Source organism: Arvicanthis niloticus, chromosome 8, assembly GCF_011762505.2.
Source record: "Arvicanthis niloticus isolate mArvNil1 chromosome 8, mArvNil1.pat.X, whole genome shotgun sequence".
NCBI classification, from domain to species: domain Eukaryota; kingdom Metazoa; phylum Chordata; class Mammalia; order Rodentia; family Muridae; genus Arvicanthis; species Arvicanthis niloticus.
In genome coordinates this window covers 33310667-33332345 of record NC_047665.1, presented here as the reverse complement: position 1 = coordinate 33332345, position 21679 = coordinate 33310667, and positions in this window count along the sequence as shown.

Genomic DNA, 21679 nt, shown 5'->3' with positions numbered 1-21679 from the left:
CGAAGTAGATTAATGGGAGAGGCATCAGTAACTCACCACAGGGCCCGCCCAGACCCAGGCAGCCTTGGCCTGCCCCGGAGCAGGGGCATCTTGTGGGACAAGGTGATAATTGCCTGGATGTGAAGTCCTCTGCCAGCTTCCTCTCAGAGGCCTGTTATTGACTTGTTGTCTGTATCTTGGTCTAGCCCCTACAGCTGTTTACTTTCTCACCGGGTCAGCCACTTCTCTGTGTCCAATGTATACAGAAATAGAACTCTTCTTTAGTATGTCTCCAGAAAATATTTTTTAAGCTTCAAAAAGATTCTGAGGTTGAGAAACAGGACCTTTCATGGGTCATGCTTCTTTCATGGTCTGCTGGATGGTTATCAGCCCCACCCCACCCCCAGGTTCAATCTTTTATCCCCGATGTTTTCATCCCAGAAAACACTGAGCAGACCAAACAGAACAGCACCCGCTGGAAAAAAAGAACCCCAAAATGTTCAGAGACTAGAAAATGTTGTGGATTCACTATTAAGAAGTGATGGTAATAGAGCGTGGCTATTAAAATACACATGGAAATTTAAAGATCACAATTGACTGATCCTGTTTGATACAGTACATATCCTAAATAAAGCCCCAAAGGTACCATGGATAAGTATGCCTTCAACTGATTGGGAAATATGGTCAACAAAACAAATCTTTGCAATCCAAGCCAGGAGCAACAGCAGTCTAGGGACATAAGAGAAGGTGCAAAGACTCAGATGTATGGGACTCTGAGTGGGTTCAGAATATTAATAGCAGGGACAGTTGGCCTGGAGTGCCTTGAGCCCAAGAAAGGTGGGTGGAACATGCTTGAGGAGCACCACACGCTCTCTTTTCACCCATGGGAAGGTGACACCCAGATGTAGTGACTTTAGATAATTTTCTAAGCAGAGGAGCAATTTTATTTTAAAAACCACCACCACCACTGTAGGACTGTGATAGGATGGCTGGTTTTGGTCAAAGTGCTGGCTGGAAAGCCCGCAGACCCAACAGGTGGCCATTACCTGTAAGGGACAGGCATCTATTCTGCTGCTCTCCCAGAATCCAAGCTCCTAACGCTGTGGCGTGGAACTCCATGGACCTGCACTGTTCAGTCATATTCAGGGCAATGCAGCCCCACCCAAAGAGCACAGATAGAGGGTGAGACTACTGGCCTCAGGCCCTAGGGACATTTACATACTAATGAGATGCCTGAAGGCTAGAGGGCGGGGCCAATTAAGCATTCTTCCCCAGCTTTCCCCTCTCTCTCTCTCTCTCTCTCATCCCTATTTTTACTCAGGTCTGCCCTGAGATTCGGGGTGGGGGGGTGGGGGGTGGGGTGGGGGTGGGGGGGTGCACATCCAGATTCAACCATCATTCGTCATTCCAATAAAGCCTGTGAAACTCATGGACTTTCTTGTGTCATTGGGGCCCGCGCTGTGAAGACCAGTGGAGAAGGCCTTTAAGGAGCCGCTGTAGCAGCAGCCGCCATGCCTAACTTCCCACCTGGAGGAACTTTCTGCGTTTCCAGCCACCTTATCCACACACGATCACCACCACCACCATTATTATTAATTAGACAGGATCTTACTCTGTTCTAAGCTGACTTGAAACTCACTATGTAGCCTAGGCTGGCCACAAACTCACAGACATCCTTCTGCCTCAGCCTGCCAAGTGCTGGGACTGATAGGCATGAAACAGCTGTCTGCTCTGAAGATGCAGTTTTAAAGCATCCTTCTTGTTGCTGGGATCAGAAAGTGGATGCTAAGGAAACAACCAAGGAAGTGGGAACGTGAGCCAAGAAGATGGTGCATTTAACAAAAAAGACCAGGGAGGGGGCTGGAGACATGGCGGTGTGAGCATAAGAACCCGAGTTCAGATCCCCAGCACTCATGTAAAAAGCCAAGCATGGGGGCTGAGAGCTTATAATCCCAACATTTGGAGGTGGTGACAGAAATATCCCTGGGGCCAGTCTAGCTGAACTAATAAACTCCAGTCCATGTCTCAAAGCGTAAGGTTGAGAGCAACCAAGGAAGACACTGATGTCTACTCTAGCCCCCCACCCACACATGCGCTCATGACAAGTGCAGATACATATGAAAAATTTTAAAATAAATTCTTTTAAAAGAGGGTGAGAGGGGCACAGGGCCGGTGGAGGTGTGGAAACAGCAGCAACAAGAGGCAGCTAGACACTGGATGGATGCTCTTGAAAGTGGGGCAGACTATTTGGATTGCAAGCGAATAATAAAAGATGTGATCATGAGACCAAGGGTTTGGGCCTGATTGGAGGGAAGAATGGAGTTGCCATTGGTCAAGTTGAGAATAACCTCAGGGAGAACAGGTCCGCTGAATGGGATCAGCCATGAATATCTCAGCCTGGTAGCCTTGAGAAACCTGTTGCTGGGGACACTGAATTAGGAGCAGAAGCTCGGATAACTGGACTAGGGAAGCATCAGGAACGAGGTAGCTTTTAAGCGGTGACATGGATGACCTCATCCATAAGTGAGTCACACCATATCTGAAAGTCAACTAAGAACCCAGACCATACCAATGATAAGAGATCATTTATGTGGGGGAGAGAGAAAAGCCATAATAGAGCATGGAAACTCAACAAGTATTTATACCCAGATCCAGTTTTCACTAAGATATCTCAAAATGGTTCAATAAAGAAACTCAACATGAATGTACAGATAATAAAGATAGTGTCCTCCTCAGACAGATCCCAGCTGGTTTAGAAGGGGTATCATGACAGCCATTGATCACAGCTTGCTTGTCACATGGCCTCATCTACTCTACAGATCCCATGTAAACTGAGGATGTAAGAAGAACTGCATGCCAGCCCATGACATCCAGAAGCTTGGGCCTCCTGTGAGTTTAACCGTGTGTTTCATATAATTTTATTTTTTCTAAATAAACACTTGTAGTTTTAATAAGACATGCCAAAAAGCATTAACACACACAGGATAGAACTGTAAAACAATAAGACCATTAAATTTTTTTCTTTTTATTTGTACGACGACAACGAGTAGAAGAGACTAATTACTAAGAGACAACCTTGGGTGTCTAGCTATAACTGTGGATTGGCAGCCCTGGTGCCCACACTCTCCTACCTAGCTGCAGAAGTCCTAAAAGACCCTTAGAATAAGAGTCCCTGTTAGCAGTCTGTCTAAACTCCACCCCACAGTTTACCTGGCAACAGCCAGGAAGGCCTGACCCACTATAAAAGGGGCTGCTTGTCCTCCCCTCTTCCCTTCTTGATCTCTTGCATCTTGCTTCCCTCTTGCTCTTGCTCTCCCTTTCCCATTCCCTTCCCCTCCCCCTCTTTCCATGTGCTCATGGCCCGCCTCTACTTCTCTATTCTCTCGCTCTCTCTGCCTTTCTCTGCCTCTACTACCCTCTTACATCCCCTCCCCATGCCCTGAATAAACTTTATTCTATACTATATCATCCCGTGGCTGGTCCCTCAGGGGGAAGGGATGCCTCCACATGGGCCCGCTGAGACATCTCCTTTCCCCATACCTCACCACACCCCCATAGAACATCCCCCTTATCTCTTTATCTTTTTATAAACACATCAGTTCCCTCTATCACTTGAGAACCAAACATTCATTTGCAACTCCAGAGCCATGCAGAAAAGAAATTTTGTCGCCTGGTTTCACAGAGTTCCCAGGTAAAGTTTTTCAGAGATATCCTACTGTGGATTGGTGTGTTGGTCATAAGTTTTCCCCAGATTCTCTCCACTCTTGACCCAGAGATCCCACAGGCAGTGGAACCTGTTAAAATTAGACTAATGGTAACACTTTAATTTCTTGACTTGTAAAGAAAGCTTCCCAGGAACCACTGATTGCTTTTGTTCCTTTCCTGGGGCAAAATGCTTTCATACTCTTTAAAGGGGAGGTCCATCTCTTCTTGGAATCAGCAAAACCAAAACAAACGCTGAGCAGTTTCTGTCAGTGGTTAAACTCACTGATAGGATCCCCACCCCCACAGCTGGCCATGTAAATACAAGGACTGGGTGGCCTCTGCTTGGAGTTATTTATGCTGCCTGGCAGAGTCTCTATGCAGAAACCTCTCCCGGACATCCAGAGCCCTGCTGCCCGTGACCAGCAGAGAGCCATTTCTTCACTTTTAGCACTGGGTGAAAAACATTCTTCCAAAGGGCCTCATGTTAAGTCAACCTGTTGGCCAGGAAGGTGGGAAGCAGGCACAGCATAGAGAGAGTAACAGAGAGGAGTTGACAGACAGGTGGTGGCATAAAACTGTGGGGGCCGCAGTTTATAATAAAACTGTATTGCCGTCCTGGTGCAAACAGAGTAGGTAACAATTAAGAGGGAATGATTCCAGTATGGCTCAAACCCACAAGCTCATGTCTAATGTGGTCTTATTATTTGTTTATATGAAAGCTGAATAAATGAGTACAGATTCCACCCGATCTGTAATTGGCTTTGCTAATTCAGTACAAATTATAGGTTGAAGACAGTGCTTTTCAGCTGTGGGAAATTTTGCCCTTCTCTCCCAGAGGCTATTAGAAATATCTGGAGATGCTTTGGGTTGTCATAACAGGGAACTTCAGGGGGGGAAGGTTCTACTTGCATTGAGTGTGTAGAGGCCAGGAGTGTGATCAAACATTTTACAACACATAGGACAATCTCTCTCCTTAAAGAATTATCCAGCCCCAAGATTCAACTCTGCCACAGTGAACAAACCCTGTCCCAGGGCTACAAACAAGTGGTTAGGCTTGGAAATATGTCCTAATTAGAGCACAGTGATGTCCAGTCATGCTTGACTCAGGAATACCAGTGAATGCATTAAAATCATGGACATAAAATATGTCTCACCCCAGTGATGCTAACCTCCAGAAATTCACCATCATGTTTAACCCCATAGTTGGCTGTTGGGAGGATAAGAGTTTGTTCCATTTGATCCATTTAACCAACCACCTCAGTAGCCAAAAGGCTAGGAGTCTTAGCCAATTCCATGGAGCCCACTGTAATGACATCCTTCACCAGCAAGTCCTTCTGAAAAAGGTCCCCTATAAATAGATTGTTCAGGTGATGTATCCTATAAGTGTTAAAAACGTCTTGCTTCTCAGCTTCTAAGTGTCCCAGCTAATTGAATGTCAGACACTGGCCACAGAGAGCCATATTTTCTGCTGACACCTTCAGTATGTCATTTCCCTCTGAGGGATGATAATTCTTTCTACATGCCCATTCCACAAGGCACAATCTTTAGCCATTGTCTGTCTTCTTTGTCTAGACATTTCCACTCCAAATAGCACATTAAGCAATTAAGAGCTGGTCGAAAAGGGTCCCCTCATTGGCTGCTTCTGTTTGTTGCTTAGTGCAAATTGATGGCAAGTCACCCACCCTTACAGAGGGCTTGTGGGAGAAGGGCTTTCACTATTCCTTCCTTCCTCTAGTGTTACAAAGCCCTGCATACAAGAAGGGGTGAAAGAGATTATGTGTGAAGACAGACTGCCTGAAATTTTTCCTCTGTCTAGATCTTCCTCCTCCTCCTCCTCCTCCTCCTCCTCCTCCTCCTCCTCCTCCTCCTCCTCCTCCTCCAGAGGCTCATGAAATCCAGTCTGGCCTCAAATTTGCTGTGATATTGATCTACTCCTGTCTTGTTTCCCCAGTGCTGGGATCTCAGGCATACATACATGCTCTGTTTACACGATGCTGGGGATTGAACCTAGGGTTCCATGTGTGTTAGGCAAGCACTCTACCAGCGGAGCCACATTCCCAGCTCTCCGCTTCACTCTTAAAAATTCATCTGCTTGACATCAAAGATGCAAAGAAGAACAGAATAGCCAGTTCTTCACTCAACCACATCTTGGCCCAGGGAGGATCCACTAACTTGGTGAATTCACTAGAAATCTCAGCAGGGATTTAAGAAATGTCTTCAGTCCCCACCCACCACAAGCATAATCTCAGTTGGTAATCCTCTCCTCCCAGGCTCTGCTCTGCCTTCTGCTGGCCAACGGATTCATCTCCTTAGCAATATGACTTCTGGGTATGTATTGTATTTTTTCACAGGTATTACTGGAGTTGGTGTCAATGTTGGGCAGCTTTGCCATTCATACCAGGAAAACCTTTCTCCAGCGTTCCAGAAGCTTTTGTGGTGGGATATAAAATCACTGGCTGGGATTCTAGACTTTTTGATAGTGTGTTCCCTGGAATGTGTCTCCTTGGCTAAGTGGAAGCTTGACTAACTGCAGAGCATTGGAACCCAGCTGCTACCCACTAGATAAAAGAGCAGTATTGCCAAGCAGTGAAGAGAATATATCTAGGCATCTAGGCTGAGGTAGAGACGTAGAAGGGCTGGGTGGAGTGGAACTCATCTTCATCCTCCTGGTACAGGCTGGAGAAGGTCTCGTCCATAACAATTCAGTCACTGCCCCCAACTTTATACACTCCTCTCCGCAAGGCCCCTGAGAGACGGGAGAAAGCAGGCCTTCTTTTTTGCTAGCCTTTATTCCTTGAACCAAGTTGTGACAAGCCACTGATTTCTACCCTATAAATTATTCAGAATTCCACCTTCACATCGAGATTGGAAAATCAATCTCCCTGATTAAAAAGTGACCAGCTTCCCATTGCCAAATGTTTCTTTAATCTTTTAATTATGTCTAGTTACAGACAGCAGGAGTCTCAGAGAGGCAGGGAGCTGCGCTCTGCAGTAACAACTCAAAAGATCTATAAGTCCGTCAGCCTTTCTCTTTAGCCATCTGGCCTCGTTACTGTCAGCTAGAACAGCCTTCAGAAACACTGCCCGACAATGATGCTCTTCTCTTTCCTTCTAGTTCAGGACCACAAAGAGGAAAGTTTGTCTCTAGATTCTGACTTAAAACGAGATCTTAGAGAGCCTAATCTGCACCTAGTGATCTTAGAAACATCATTTGTAATCCTGCTCTGGGGAAGCAGAGACACCAGGACATCCAGGACCTGTTGGCCAGCTGGTTTATCCAAATCAGAAAGCTTCAGACTTGGTCTCTACACACGTGCACAGACACATACACACATTACATACATACTTCCATGGAGATATCGTAGCATTTCGAATATCAATGCCTATGATAAGAGGAGATTAAGAGCATGCCAAGGGTGTACAGGTCTAAAAACAGCCTACCCAAACCTGCCGGCATAAACAGAGCTCAGATAACCCAGAAATCTGCATTGGGTACATGGACTCCAGGAGCCAAGGTTTGTGGAAGAACTACAGTCACTTCCAACACTCAGTGCTTCCTGAAAGGTGGCTCCTTTCCTGAGCCAGATGAAAGGCAGTCTCTAGCAGGCTTTCCAAAATAAGCAGCAGATTACTGAGTGCAAAACAAGAACAGAAAGCTCCAGGTTAGCCTTGTAGCAGGGCTGGCGATGTCATCTATTATACACGTCCTTTGAAAATGCAGAGCAATCTGCAATAACAGGGCTCAAAGAAACCAAAGCATCTCAGCGGCCAAGGCACAGACATACAGTCGGCTATCCCTAGCTGGATAAGCAAGCGGAGGACTGTCAGCAGAAAGTCCCGCCATCTAACGGCTTTCTCAAATACCATCAGCCACCGTTTGAAAATACCATTACCATGATATGAATCGAACTGTCCATTTCCCAGTCCCCCTTTCAAGTGTCTTCCGGAGAAATGGCACCATGATTGGAAATGTAAGGTCCGTTCTAAACAGAAAGCAGACTCCGATTTGGAGTGGTAACCTGTGATTCCATCATGCAGAATGGTTTGCACAGTGGGATGTCTGGGTCTATAAAACCACTGGAAAACCCAAAGCATGGGGTGAAGAATTGCAGGCAGCAGGGAGGGAGTGACTGGGAAGGTTCTATAGTATCTATGACCTCTGCAGTGAACCCTGCCTCGCCCTGCAAGGCTGCCTCCCCTCTTATCAGGCAGGGCACTGACAGCACCTGCTGGAGATGATGCATTCCTTGGCCTTACCCACCAGGAGCTCACGATAACAGAAGGGCATGACTCTTGCTCTTAAAAGACAAATTCCTCTTTTATGCTGGAGTTTCAGCGGCCACACAGAAATCTCCAGCAAATACTGAAAACGGGAATTCCTTGAAACTGCTCTGAAGAAGGTAATTTAATTCACATTCCATAAATGTATAAAGTTTTTCTAATCTCAACACTAGATGGCTGAAAAAAAAAAAATCCAACCTTTAACTAATTTGACACCCTAGGAGGGCTGAGACAGTCACAGCGGGCGGATGATTTTTCTTATAAAATCTGCATTAAAATGTCATATACTTGTGTATTTGAAATGTCACTTGAAATTCCTTTTATCTGGAGCCTAGTAATTGCCTCTGGAGAACACAGACACACTTATACATGCACACACATGAATACACATATGCAAATGTACACATGTAGTACTTGCTAGTTCTTATGGAGTAGAAAGAATCCTCGTCTCCTACCCAAACTTATTTATATGTAAAGGCATGAACACTGAATTAATATAGGTCATCAGACACTCAGTAGCATTTACATAGGTCAAATAAGGGGACTATGGGGATGAACATATAAAGAAATGTAAATACAGTGTGGTGGTTTGAATTTTAATGAGCTCTAGAGGCTCATATATTTGAATGTTTAGCTTCTACTTGGTGGACTGTGGAAGAAGGATTAAGAGGTGTGGCCTTGTTGGAGTGGGTGTGACACTAGGGGTGACCTTTGAGGTTTTAAAAGCTTACACCAGGCTAGTTCCCTTTCTGCCTCCGTTTTACAGATAAGGCATAAGCTCTCACCTATCTTTTTGTGTGTCACTTTTTGTGCATTTCTTGACCTTCTAAGAGGGATGCTATGCGGCTCAGTCTTGTGTGGGTCTCATGAGGGTAATCATGGCTTCTCTGTTGCCAACATAGCAGAGGACAGAGGACAGAGGACAGAGTTCCACAGGTGCACATGGTTTATATACCCCGAGAGTAATTTTATATAACATTTTAAATGACTTTATAATCTAAAATGTTAAATAGTTTTGAAGTACAGTTTATTCATTCCTATAGTCACAAATGGAAGAGAGGGGGAGAGACAGCTTTATGTGTGGCCTTTTTCTACTTGTGGTATTATGCCAAGGCTCAAAGTGTTTTGGATCCTTGACATTACAAATTTAGGGTTTGCTTTTACAATTATCTATATGAATGATGTGTGTGTGGTATGTGTGTCACAGCTTACATGTAGAGGGCAGAGGACAACTTTGTGGAGACAGAGCTCTCCTTCTACCTTTACATAGGTTCTAGAGACTGGACTCAGGTCTCCAGGCTTACGCAGTAAGCGCATACTCACAGAGCCACCTCACCAGTCTCAGTGTGAGGGTTTGTTTTTTTTTTTTTTTTTTTTTTTTTTTTTTTTTTTTTTTTAGAGATGTTCACCATGAATTCAAAGCCAAGAGAAGACTGGACCTGGAGCTCAATAGTAGAGCCTGAGGTGATCCCTAGCAAAGAGAGGGAGAGGGAAGAGAGAGGGAGGGAGAAAGAGAGAGAGACACAGAGAGAGAGAGAGACAGAGAGAGAGAGAGAGAGACAGACAGACAGACACATACAGAAAGAAAATAGAATAGTACAAATTTCAATAAAAAAAGAGGAAAATTGGTTTAAGCCAAAAATAGGAAGTTTGTTGAGACCTGCATAAAGATCACATCAGTCTACATATGAATGAGGTTGGAAAAAAGCTCATTAGGCCCTGTCCCTAGATAATAAATAAAGTTATAGGCAATCAATGGTTGCTAAAGGAGGGAGACTAGTTTTCTCCAAGGATAAGACTGTGATGGGTTATCTACTATGATGTGGCCAACCCTACATGGACTTAATAACAATAATATTTGTGTATGTAACAATAATAAGTATAAGAAAAGTCATAAGAGGGAGTGAGTGGGCAGAAGAATTGGGAAGGCAAAAAGAAGGGGTGGAAATTATGTAAATATAGTACACTCATGCATAGAATTCTTAGAAAATACAAACATTCATTAAAAATTCAACATATATATGTATATATACACATACATATGTGCATATATACATATATATGTATATGTACACATACACACACATATATATGTATATATATATATATATTCTTTTAGGTATTTTGATTCTGAATATACTGGGAAATGGAAATAATTTATACAGATTGTATAGAGAAATTTTAATCCAGCAACATGGCTGGTCTGGTGAGAGAATCATAGTCAAAGATTTTCTAGGTCTATATACAGACATACCCTGGATTATAGTGTGATCTGGTTGGAATATAGACATGACCTTAGTATACACCATTAATCTCTAACAATGAAGTCAAGGTTAATTTGAAAGTCATGTCTAATTGAGGGTCAGACAAAGTGATGAATCAGAAAAAAAGTTGACAGAATGATTCAGAGATAGAATACAGCCAACTCTCATGAGAATAGACAGGAAAAAAGAGGCTACTTAAGAGTAATGAAAGAGAGAAAAGGGTGGTGTGTATATGGCCATTTTACCCAAACAGGTTGACAAGATAGAGCACAAGATATATACAGGTGAAGACAAAACAAGTCAGAGAATAAGAAGCCAGAAGATTAGAATATATTGCCAGAGTTAGTATGAGGCCAAGCAAAGCAATTCAGGCAGAAGCTGAGAGAAGCCAGATTGAATCAGTCAGCTTGGAAGATTAGATTGGACAGAGGCTAGAAGCATTCAGGCCTAGGCCTAGGGATAGTTAGAACAGAGAAGGAAATGCTCTGGGCTCAGCCAATTGGGTCTATTGGGTACAGCTCTCATGTCATCCCTTCATCTGAGGAAATAAAAGTGACATTTACAAGATTGATTGTCCATGAGCATAAAAGTGGTAAGCAGAGTCCTAGGAGGAGACGTGAGTTTCCCTGGAGACAGTAAAACATTGGACAAAAGAAATGATCAAGGAATGATATTGGAGAAGGCAGAGGAGACTCAAATACATAAACTCAGTGTAGTTCTCATCAGAGAGTTTAATTCAACAAGGTATTTTTAAACAGTCAAGTGTTATAGAGCGCTCAGTAAACTCTAACAGAGAAGTGTGGGTCCCTTCCAGGCACCACATGCCAAGCACAGCCTTGTAAAACATAACTTCTTAAGCTACATGATGATTGCCCTGGCTAGGTTTGTGTCTACTCAATACAAGCTAGAGCCATCAGAGAGGAGGGACCCTCAACTGAAAAAATGTCTCCATAATATTGGGCCATAGGGCATTTTCTCAATCAATGATTTATGTGAAAGAACTGATCCTATTGTGGGTGGGGCCATCTTCCGCTGGTGGGTTCTATAAGAAAGCCGGCTGAGTCTGCCTTGTGGAACAAGCCAGTAAACAGCACTCCATGGCCTCTGCATCAGCTCCTTCAGGTTCCTACCCTATTTGAGTCCCTGTCTTGACTTCTTTTGAGAATGAACAGTGACATGGAAGTATAAGCCAAATAAACCCTTTCCCCTCTGTCTTAATTAGGTTTTATTGCTGTGAAGAGACACCATGACCACAGAAACTCTTATAAAAGGGAACATTTAACCGAGTCTGCCTTACCGTTTAGACGTTTAGTCCATTATCATCCTGGTGGGAAGCATGGCATCATGCAGGCAGATGTGATACTGGAAAAAGAGCTGAGAGTTCTACATCTTGATCCGCAGGCAGCGGGAGAAAGACTGAGCTACACTAGGCCTAGCTTGAGCATATATGAGACTTCAAGGCCCACCCCTACAGTGACACAGTTCCTTCAACAAGGCTACACCTACTCCAGCAAGGCCACACCTCTTTGGTACTGCCACTCCCTTTGGACCAAGAATTCAAACACACAAGTCAATGGGGGCCATTCCTTTTCAAACCACCACACCTTCCAAGTTGCTTTGGTCACTGAGTTGCATCATAGAAATAGTAACCCTAACTATGACAACAGAGAAGGATGGCTTAGCCATTCATTATCTCGGCAACAGTGACTGAATGACATGACTAGAAACCACAATGCTGCAACTCCATGGGTAAAAGCACACAGGTCAAAGCATATAGACAGCATATAGGCTGTCTCCTCCCACATTTCAATTTATTTTCAGAGCCTCATAGTCAAAACCTCTCTTATCAAGGGAAACAATTGCCATATGGTCAACTACAACGGACATCCTCATAGCTGGGTCTGAAGTACTTACACAAATGTACTAATGTTCCTTAGCTCTATGTACAGTGGCTTCCTTTTCTCACTTCTATGATCGAATACCCAATGATGACAACTTGCAGAAGGAAGGCTTATTATGGCTCACAGTATAGGAGTTGAGTCTTCTATGGTTGGGAAGGCACAACAGCAAGATCACAAGGGGGCTTGTCCCATTGCATCTGTAGTCAGGAAGCAGAGAGAGAGAGAGAGAGAGAGAGAGAGAGAGAGACAGACAGACAGACAGACAGACAGACAGACAAATGCTTTGCCTGTGCTCAGCTAGCTTTCTTCCTTTTATTCAGTTAGGGATAAATGCTTGTGGGGTCTTCTCAGGGTTGGATCTTCTCTAGAAGGCATACAGAGCAACGTGTTCCTGGATCAATTCTAAAGGACAAAAATTGGGGAGTCTCTTAGCATCTCTTGGGAGAAGTATGTGTAGTTAATGCCTCTTACTGTCTTTGACATCTATGTCATCTATGCCCTTTAGGAGATAGCACTGCTGAGATGTCACAGCTCCACCAACTTCTTTCCAACCCTACCAGTAGTCAGAGCTTTGGTTTCTTCTGCTTCCAACATGAGGACCACTAAGAGAAAATGACTTGCCTTTTCATTGATGCCTCTGTTGCTTTATATAGACATTTCCACACTAAGATAAATTATGTTGCATAATTATTTGTTTTTTTTTTTTTAAGCAAGCTTCTTTGCTAGACTTCAAAGTTCTCAAGATTATCTTCTACCCTCCAGCACAAACAGCAGAAAAGCAAGTTGCTTTTCTAGTACTATAATAAAACACCGTGACAAAGGCAACTTCTAGAAGGAAAGTTTTATTTGGAGCTCATGGTTTAGAAGGATATGAGTCAGTTGCCATCGCAGTGGGAAGCAGGAGCATCAGGCAGGCAAGCATCCTGTTAGAGCAACAGCTGAGAGTCCACACCTCAGACCACAAGCAGGAAGCAGGTGGCTAATTTGAAATGCCTAGAATCTTTTGAAGCCTTAAAGCCCACCCCAGTGACACATCTTCTCCAACAAGGCCACAACTCCTACTTTTACACATTAATGCCTTCATTTGCAAAGGAAAACCCAGCCTTCCCAAGTTATAACACTGAAGTAAATGATGTGAAGACAGGGCATGTAACTTTGTACACTGACTTCACTCATCAATCTGTCCAGGTGTAACATTTACTAAAAACAGTCTGTCTCTCAGAAACAGTCATTAACAAAATTAGAGAACTTATCGGCTCTTAAATGTGGGATGCTGACCACACATGCACATGTGCATCCTCGCACCCATGCTTGCTTTGACCTACATACATATTTATCTCTACTCCGTCCTGGAAACACATTTAAGTGTCAATAAAGACATGCAAAATAAAAATCCTTAGGCCTGAACTGAGCAGCACAGGGAAAGAAAGAACATCAGTGGCCAAAAATGTCAGCAAATATCTACTGGGTGGAAAGCTATTAAAAGAGTGGGAACAAGTTAAACACAATAGAGAAGGTTGCCATGAGCCACATAGGCTAGTCATTCGTAAATAGGACTTGGGAAAGGCAAGGGGACTTTAAGCATGGGTGTGGGCAGTGGAAAAAGTCTTCAGTGAGTGTGTATTGCTTACATGTGCAGGGCCATGTCAGGGACTTCAATGCCTCAGACCCATGGGAGTGGCAAAGCCTTCCTTTTTTTTTTTTTTTTTTTCAAAGCCTTCCTTCAATTGAAGCTCAGACAGATGGCAAAGCCTCCTCTGGTTGGAGTGCAAATATTGAGAGTGTGTGCAAGTACGAATGCTTATGAACAATTGACCAGAGACTGCTTCCTACAAGAGACCTCCTACTGGAGACTAGTTAACTCCTCCCCTTGTCCCGTGCATAACAAAAGCTCTGAGCTTCCAGGATGTGTTTCTTAGTGGGTGTTTCTCCAGCAGAACAAGCACAACCTACAAGATTCTAGCTTTTAAGTACGTATGTCTGTCCTTTCTTCATTCTATTTCCAGGTAGAGTTCCAGGACCAAGCTGTGTAAGCACATGGGATCTGAAGGAGGGACCAATATGAAGTGTAGGGTGGAGTAAAGTCAATATGAGACACTTTACACTCCCAGGCATAGGTGGTTTATTCTTTCTAAATAGTGAGGCAGACAGACTCAACTCAGGAACAGACCTGCACCCAAGGCATAGATGAAAGGGAAACTGGAGCCATTAGCCTGGCCATCAGAGTCTTACAGCCTACTCCCTCCATCTACCATCCTCAAAGCCCCCCCTTTGCTTGTCAACCAAAGAAGATGTTTAAAACATTCTTCTGAAGAGACATTGAGGGGCTTAAAGGAAAAGATCTGAAGAAGTCAAGGATGCCAAGTGAGACCTGATGGCTCAGTATACCTTCCATGAGTCTTATAGTCAACAGTCAATGAACATCATGAAACATGCCATTCCTTAAGATCCATGGACCACCAGATCTTCGGACAGCATCAGAGATGAAAGAGGGAGATAAAATAAGGAAACAGTAGATAAGGAAACCAGTAGGGGAAAAATAAACAACGTAGGGATTACAGCCAATGGAGGGTAGTTAATTGCTACAAGATTTAAAAATATTACATCCATAAAACAAGAAGAGGCACAATAAGGTAGACTAATCATAAAACATGAAACATTTCCTAGAAATTAAAACTAAGCACCCTGGCAATAACAAATCCACATGTCATCTCAGTACCGGGGAGGCTGAAGTTGGAATTAGGATTTTAGGATTGCTAAAAACTCTCAGCTACATAATTCTAGGCTTACACAGCATGATGCTCCCTTACAAAACAAGCTAATAAGTAAACAAAAATCAATATAAAGTTTAAGAAATAAAGAGGATGAACTCTTTCAGAAGGTAGAGCAAAAACACAGAGCAGCAGGCATTAGGAGAGAAACAACAGAAATATGTGAGACTGATCCAGAAGGATCAATAGCCAATGAAAATCTGATGAAAGAAATCATGACAAGAGGGTTTGGGAGGTAGCCCAACCAGTAAAGTACCTTTAAATTTCATTTATTTATTTATTTATTTATTTATTTATTTATTTATTTATTTGCCTATTTGCTTACTTGCCCATTTATTTATTTACTTAAAGCAGGAAGGCATGAGGTTGGTTCCTAGAACCCATATTTTAAAAACTAAAAAAAATGGGCATAACAGTGTGTGTATCTTTAATCTCAGTATTGGTGAGGGAGAGAGAGGAAGATCCCTGGGGCTTGCTGGCCAGCAAACCCAGTCAACTATGTGAGGTCCAGGCCAGTCAGAGAATGTCTAAAAAAGTGAATGGTACCTGAGAAATAATACCCAAGGTTGTCTTCTGACTCATGTGCGCACATGTGCATACAAACACACACACAGGCACACACAGACACACACACAGACACACACACATACAGACACACACACACACACACACACACACAAAGACAGAATGGAGCTGGTTAAAGTGGTATAAGCCTACCACTTAGGAAAGTGGGGCAGGAGTATTTGTCACTTTGAGGCTAACTTAGATTATATAGTAATGACTGTTATTTCCAAAACTAAACCAAACAAATAAAAACAAAACAAAAGGAAAAGTAAATCCCAGGCAGGACAAGAGAAAAGAGGTTATAGAAGAAATAGCAAAATAAAACTTCATAGCACACAGCCATTGTGCCCAACACAATCTGGCAAAACCCAAGTCAAGCCTATCATTTTGAAACTTCAGAACAGCAGAATAAACAGCTTACATGACTATGAACCAAAGGACAGTGGACCTGTCAAGAGAAGCATGGGAAGCTAGAAGATGAATGCCTTTAAATTCAAAATAAGGCTTATTTTTAATATTCAATTCATAGCCAAACTAAAAAATTAATGCTAAGGTAGAATAAAGATATTTTCAGACAGGAAAGTTCCCAGTAAACTTACCTGACATGCACTCTTCCTCAGGAAGGGTGTGCCACTGAAATGAGGGCACAGATCTAAAGGAGGAACACAAAAGAACCAGGCAAGAGAGGCTCCAACCCTCGAAGGAAATGAAGAGGTCTACTTAGACACAAGGACGGGGAGGACGGCCGTGTAGATTTTACCCCTGCCCTGAAAACAATCATTCCAAGATGGAAAAATTACAAAGGGTGTGGGGACTCATCAAGGAGGTCTTGAGACATGGAAGGATTCTGTTATACATTACTGTGTGGAAAGTTTTATGGGGAAATACTGGACATTTTGGCACTTGGGGATAGAAACATACAAAATCAACCCAGTGACAAAACAAGGCAATCAATTATTAACTCCAAGAAAAACAAAAAGTTCAACAAGAAAAAAAAAAGTAATAATAGTGTAGTGTTAGCTCAGCGGAGAATGCTGTTTACAAAGTTATAATAATATAAACCCCAGATATTGATTCAACCCAAAAGAAGAACACAAGAAGAGGGTATTGTAGGGTTGGAGATTTAAATTGTCACCAACTATAGCAGGAGGTAAATAGAGAAATTACAGGACACATAGCATATATGTATTACTCATAAATTCAGAAATAAGTATAAGAAATATCCAAAATTTAAAATTGCAGCTTTCTGAGAAGCAGAAGAGTGATGAAGGTAGTCATAGAGCATTTCACTATTCATTTCCTCTTGTTTCTTAAATATTTGTTTGTTTTTGTGTGTGCGCATGCGTGTGCGCACACATGCGTGAGTGCATGGCATCTAAAGGTCAAACCATTTGGGGCTTAGTTCTCCCCTTCCACCTGGGTGACACAGGGTCTCTGTTGTTCTGCTGCTGTGCGTGTACTCAAGGCTGCTGGCCTGTGGGTGTCAGGGCAGGGCCCATGTTTACCTCCCGTCTCTCAGAAGGAGTGCTAGAATTACTGGTCCACATCTCCACAGCCAGCTCTTCATGGTCGCTGGACGGACAGAACTTGGGTCATAAGGCTTGCATGGCAAGTGCTTTTACCTGCAGAGCTTTCTCTCTGGTCCTCTTTAAAAAGACCTTTAAACATGCGTGGTTCTTAAAAATGTATACATTAAAATGTGTAAATGTATTCAAACTTTAAACCGCCATGCTCCGATGATTTTGAAGACTCATGATCAACAATTAGATGCAGTTCTACCCTCAAGGGCCATACAACTTAAACATACATACAAGCAAATGATATAACTTTATAACAGAGCCTTGGAGATCTCCAAACCACGCCAAATCCATTTGCCATTCTAGTTTGTAGATATATTTAAGCTATATAAACAGATACTCGTAGGTTTTTCTAAGTTGCCTGAGAGACTAGTTACACAACCTTTCCTGTTGTCTGAGTGTATTTGCACCTGGTAGCACTTGCTAACCAGAACTTGAAAACATAATGGTGTTGGAAGAACCTGGTGTTTCTGGTCTGGTGTTTATCCAGGTCTCAGTTTTAACTGAGAGAGCACTGTGCACAGGTCTAGGAAGGTGTCTAGCTAAGTCTTCAAGCACATTTGGAAGCACAGTTGCTCCATTTTGGGGTCTTGATCTAGAAAGAGCTCATGTAGTAGGACAAGCGTAGAGTCAGTATGGCCCCCTTTAGAGGTTCCCAGGAGTCTGTAATGCTTCAGTAAATAAATCAACACAGAATCACAGGAAATGTGACCTGCTAATCCATCCCCAAACCATTATTTTTTTCTTCACAGTAGAAATCCCTGTAGAACAATAAAGACTCTTCGCTTCAGGCAGCCTGACCATGACCAAGCAGTAGCAAGCTGCCTCAAGACAATAATAATGTGTTAATGGCTTTGATGAGGGAGGATTCAGACTATTATCGCCTCTTAATTACCATGTGGCCAACAGGAAAGCAGATGTGCAATACACAAATCAAGGAACTGAGGGAGAAAGTGTCCCTTGAACTGGCCCCTGTGATGATTAATTTTGTATTATTCTGCTTCTGTGAATTATGATTTATAGTGGCACATGCGCACATGCGTGTGCGCACACACACACACACAGGCATGCATGCTTTCATGTATTTGTGCAGGTCACAGGAGGATGTGGTATATCCTGTTCTATCATTAGCTGCCTTAGTCCTTTGAGATAGGGTCTTTCCTATGAGCCAAAGAAGCAAGTTCTGCAAATTTGACCTGAGGCTAGTGAGGTAGAAGAGATGTGGTTTGACTCTCAAGTGTCCCCATAGGCTCACCTATTAGGGTAGGTGTCACCCAGCTAGGGGTGCTGTTTTTGGAATCTGGAGAATCGTTTGGACATGGGGCCTAGCTAGTAGCTGTTAGGGCAGTAGCAGTGGGCCTTGAGTCTTAGGCTGCCCCGCCTCTGGAATCTGAGTGCTAGGCAGGGGAGACAGGATCCCTGAAATGGATTGGCAAGCCAGTGTAACTGAATTGACAAGCCCCAGGTTCGGCAAGAGACTGAGTCAAAAGTTAAAGTGGAAAGCAAAAGAGGAAGACACTTGGCATGGACCTCTGGCCTCCACATGTGTGTATATGAGACACACGCATGCACACACACACACACATACACACACACATGCACACGGAAAGAAGACAATGGACTAGTGATGCAACATGTGAAACTCTCTCTTTCAATCTCTTTTTCTCTACACACAGTTCAACCTTGAAAATTTGTTTCCTGGCTTCAGCCTTGGGCTGCCATGAGTAAAGGCCAGGCTATTTCTATTCCAGTATCAATCACATGAAGGAAATAAAGGGAGTAGCATCTCTGGCTCTGGAATGACAGAGCGAGAGGAGGCCAGAAAACCAAGGGGAGGGTTCAGTGTTTAGCATATGCAAAGTGTATAACCCTGTCATTTTCTGAACAGCTCAGTTTACAGAGGGCCAGAATCTATCGTACTAACATTATGCGCTGTTTAACTTTAAGTACAAAGTGGATATAAGAGGGTTCTATGTGCAACAAGACTAAGATCATAACGACCATGTAGAACACTGAATTAGAAAGGTGCTCCAGGTGTGCTAGAGACATGGTTCAGCAATTTAGAGCACTGACTGCTCTTCTAGAGGTCCTGAGTTCAATTCCCAGCAACCACATGGTGGCTCACAACCATTTGTAATGGAACCCAACAGTGTACTCACATTTCTTTAAAAAATTATTTCAGGGGAAAACTTCCTGAAAAGAACACCAATGGTTAGGGCTCTAAAGTCAACAATTGATAAATGGACCTTTTGTAACTGACTAGCTTTTGTAAGGCAAGAACTCTGTCAATAGAACAAAACAGCAACCTACAGATTGGGAAAATAGTTGCACAAAGTCTACATCCCATAGAGAGCTAATATCCAAAATATGTAAAGAACTTAAGAAGTTAGACTCCAAAAAACCCAAATAACCCAATTTAAAAATGGGGTACAGAGTTAAACAGAGAATTCTTAACAGAGGAATCTTGAATGGCTGAGAAGCACTTAAAGAAATGTTCAACATCCTTAGTCATCAGGGAAATGCAATTCAAAACGACCTTGATATTCCACCTCATACCAATTAGAATGACTAAGATCAAAAATTTAAGTGACAGCATATGCTGGTGAGGATGTAGAGAAAGAGGACCATTCTTCCACTGTGGGGGGGGGGGGAATGCAAATTGGTAAACCATTCTTGGAATCAATTTGGTACTTCTCAGAAAACTGGAAATAATTCTCCCTGAAGACCCAGCATATGTGTGTGTGTGTGTGTGTGTGTGTTCCTGGACATGTACCCAAAAGATGCTCCATACCACAAGGACACATGCCCCACTATGTTCGTAGCAGCCTTATTTATAATAGCCAGAAGCTGGAAACAACCCTCAACTGAAGAATGGATACAGAAAATGTGGTACATTTATACAATGGAATACTATTCGGCTGTTAAAGCGAGGACATCATGAATTTTGCAAGCAAATGGATGGAACTAGAAAATATCATCTTGAGTGAGGTAACCCCAAATGGTGATGCAACCAGGCCAGAAAGCTCCATTGGTTCCCTAAGTTCTGACTTCACAGAAATTTAGAGAAAGAAATAGGGATAAGAGACATCTGGTACCAGCTTCTATTTGAGATGGTTTCCATGTGTCTGCTATTTTATAAAACCCAGAGGATCTGGGAAGATAGTGTCATTGGTAAAGGGTTTGCCATAAAAGTTTGAAGACCTGAGTTCAGGCTTCAGCACCCATGCAAGAGTCGAGAGTGGTAACACGTGCTTGTAACCCCAGCACTGGGAAGGTAGAGACTATAGGATTGCTCAGCCTGATGTGGTTTTGCTCCAGGTTCAGTTCTGCTGCAAAAGTAAGGTAGAATCCAGGAATGGTGGCTCATGCCTTTAATCCTGGCACTCAGAAGGCAGAGGTAGGTAGATCTCTGTGAGTTTGAGGCTAGCCTGGTCTACACAACACAGCTAATTTCAGGACAGCTGGAGCTACAGAGTGAGATCCTATCTAGAAAAAATAAAGAAATGATATAAGAAGAAGATACCCACCATCGACCTCTGACTTCCATGCATACCTGCAAGGACACATGTACACACACACACACACACGGCAGTCAGTCATAGGTAGCCTCTGGATCTCTGAATTAATTCATGACCTTCCATCTCTCTAGATTTAGATTTTCTATAAATAGTTAAGTATGTGTTTTGTTTTTTTTTTTCTCTTTATCTCTGGAGTCAAAATAAATAGGCTTGATGGATTATATAATAATGGCTATCCATGAAATAAATTTATCACCACATTCAGGCTGATTAATCTCCAAATAATAACTGTTTTAAACTTTTGTGATGGCTATAAAGCATTAGAGCTTTAGGAAAATGAAAACACACCATAAAGTAAATTTGTCTCAAATTTTATGCAAATTACTCAATCTGAATAAAAACATTAAGTTTACATATGCAGATTAATTCTAACTAGCCATGTTTTAATCCTTACTTATTAACTATAATCTCTTTGTAATTGGCCCTATCATTTAGAAAATATTAACAAAAGAGTGCTTTAAGTGTTCTATATTTCTGTGTATTAAATATAAAATATAAAATTAGATATAAAATATAAAATCTGAATAAAAAAGACATGAAAATATACCAAGAAATAATAAGTACATTAATGGGGCTAATTTTATGTTAATTCGAGAGTTTAATTGAGGACAAAGGGACAGTGAGTATTTGTGTGCCTCTCCACTTTATTTTTTATTATTTTGCAATAATATTTCCATCAAACTGAATATTAGGATGATTCCTTGTAGGGACAACAGGAAGGGGCTTCTGACAATGAATGAGCCTGTCCAAATATATTTGAGAAAAAATATTGAGGTGTTTGATCTTCTGTTTTATGTTCCAGTGAATAATCATAACAGCTTTAATGAATGTGTTCTCTGCAGCCTAAATACATTTGAAATCACATTTCCCAAAGACACAAAGTAAGAGTTATTGCTTATAAAATCCGTTTTGCAGGTACAAAACTGATTGCCAGGATAAATGACTTGGCTAAAGACAGATCTCCAATAACAGACAGAATCAAATCTAACTGCCTTGACTTTCAGTTCAAAGTTCTTTTCCCTGAATCTTGTTTATGTCAGAGATGTCGCCAGGACTGGA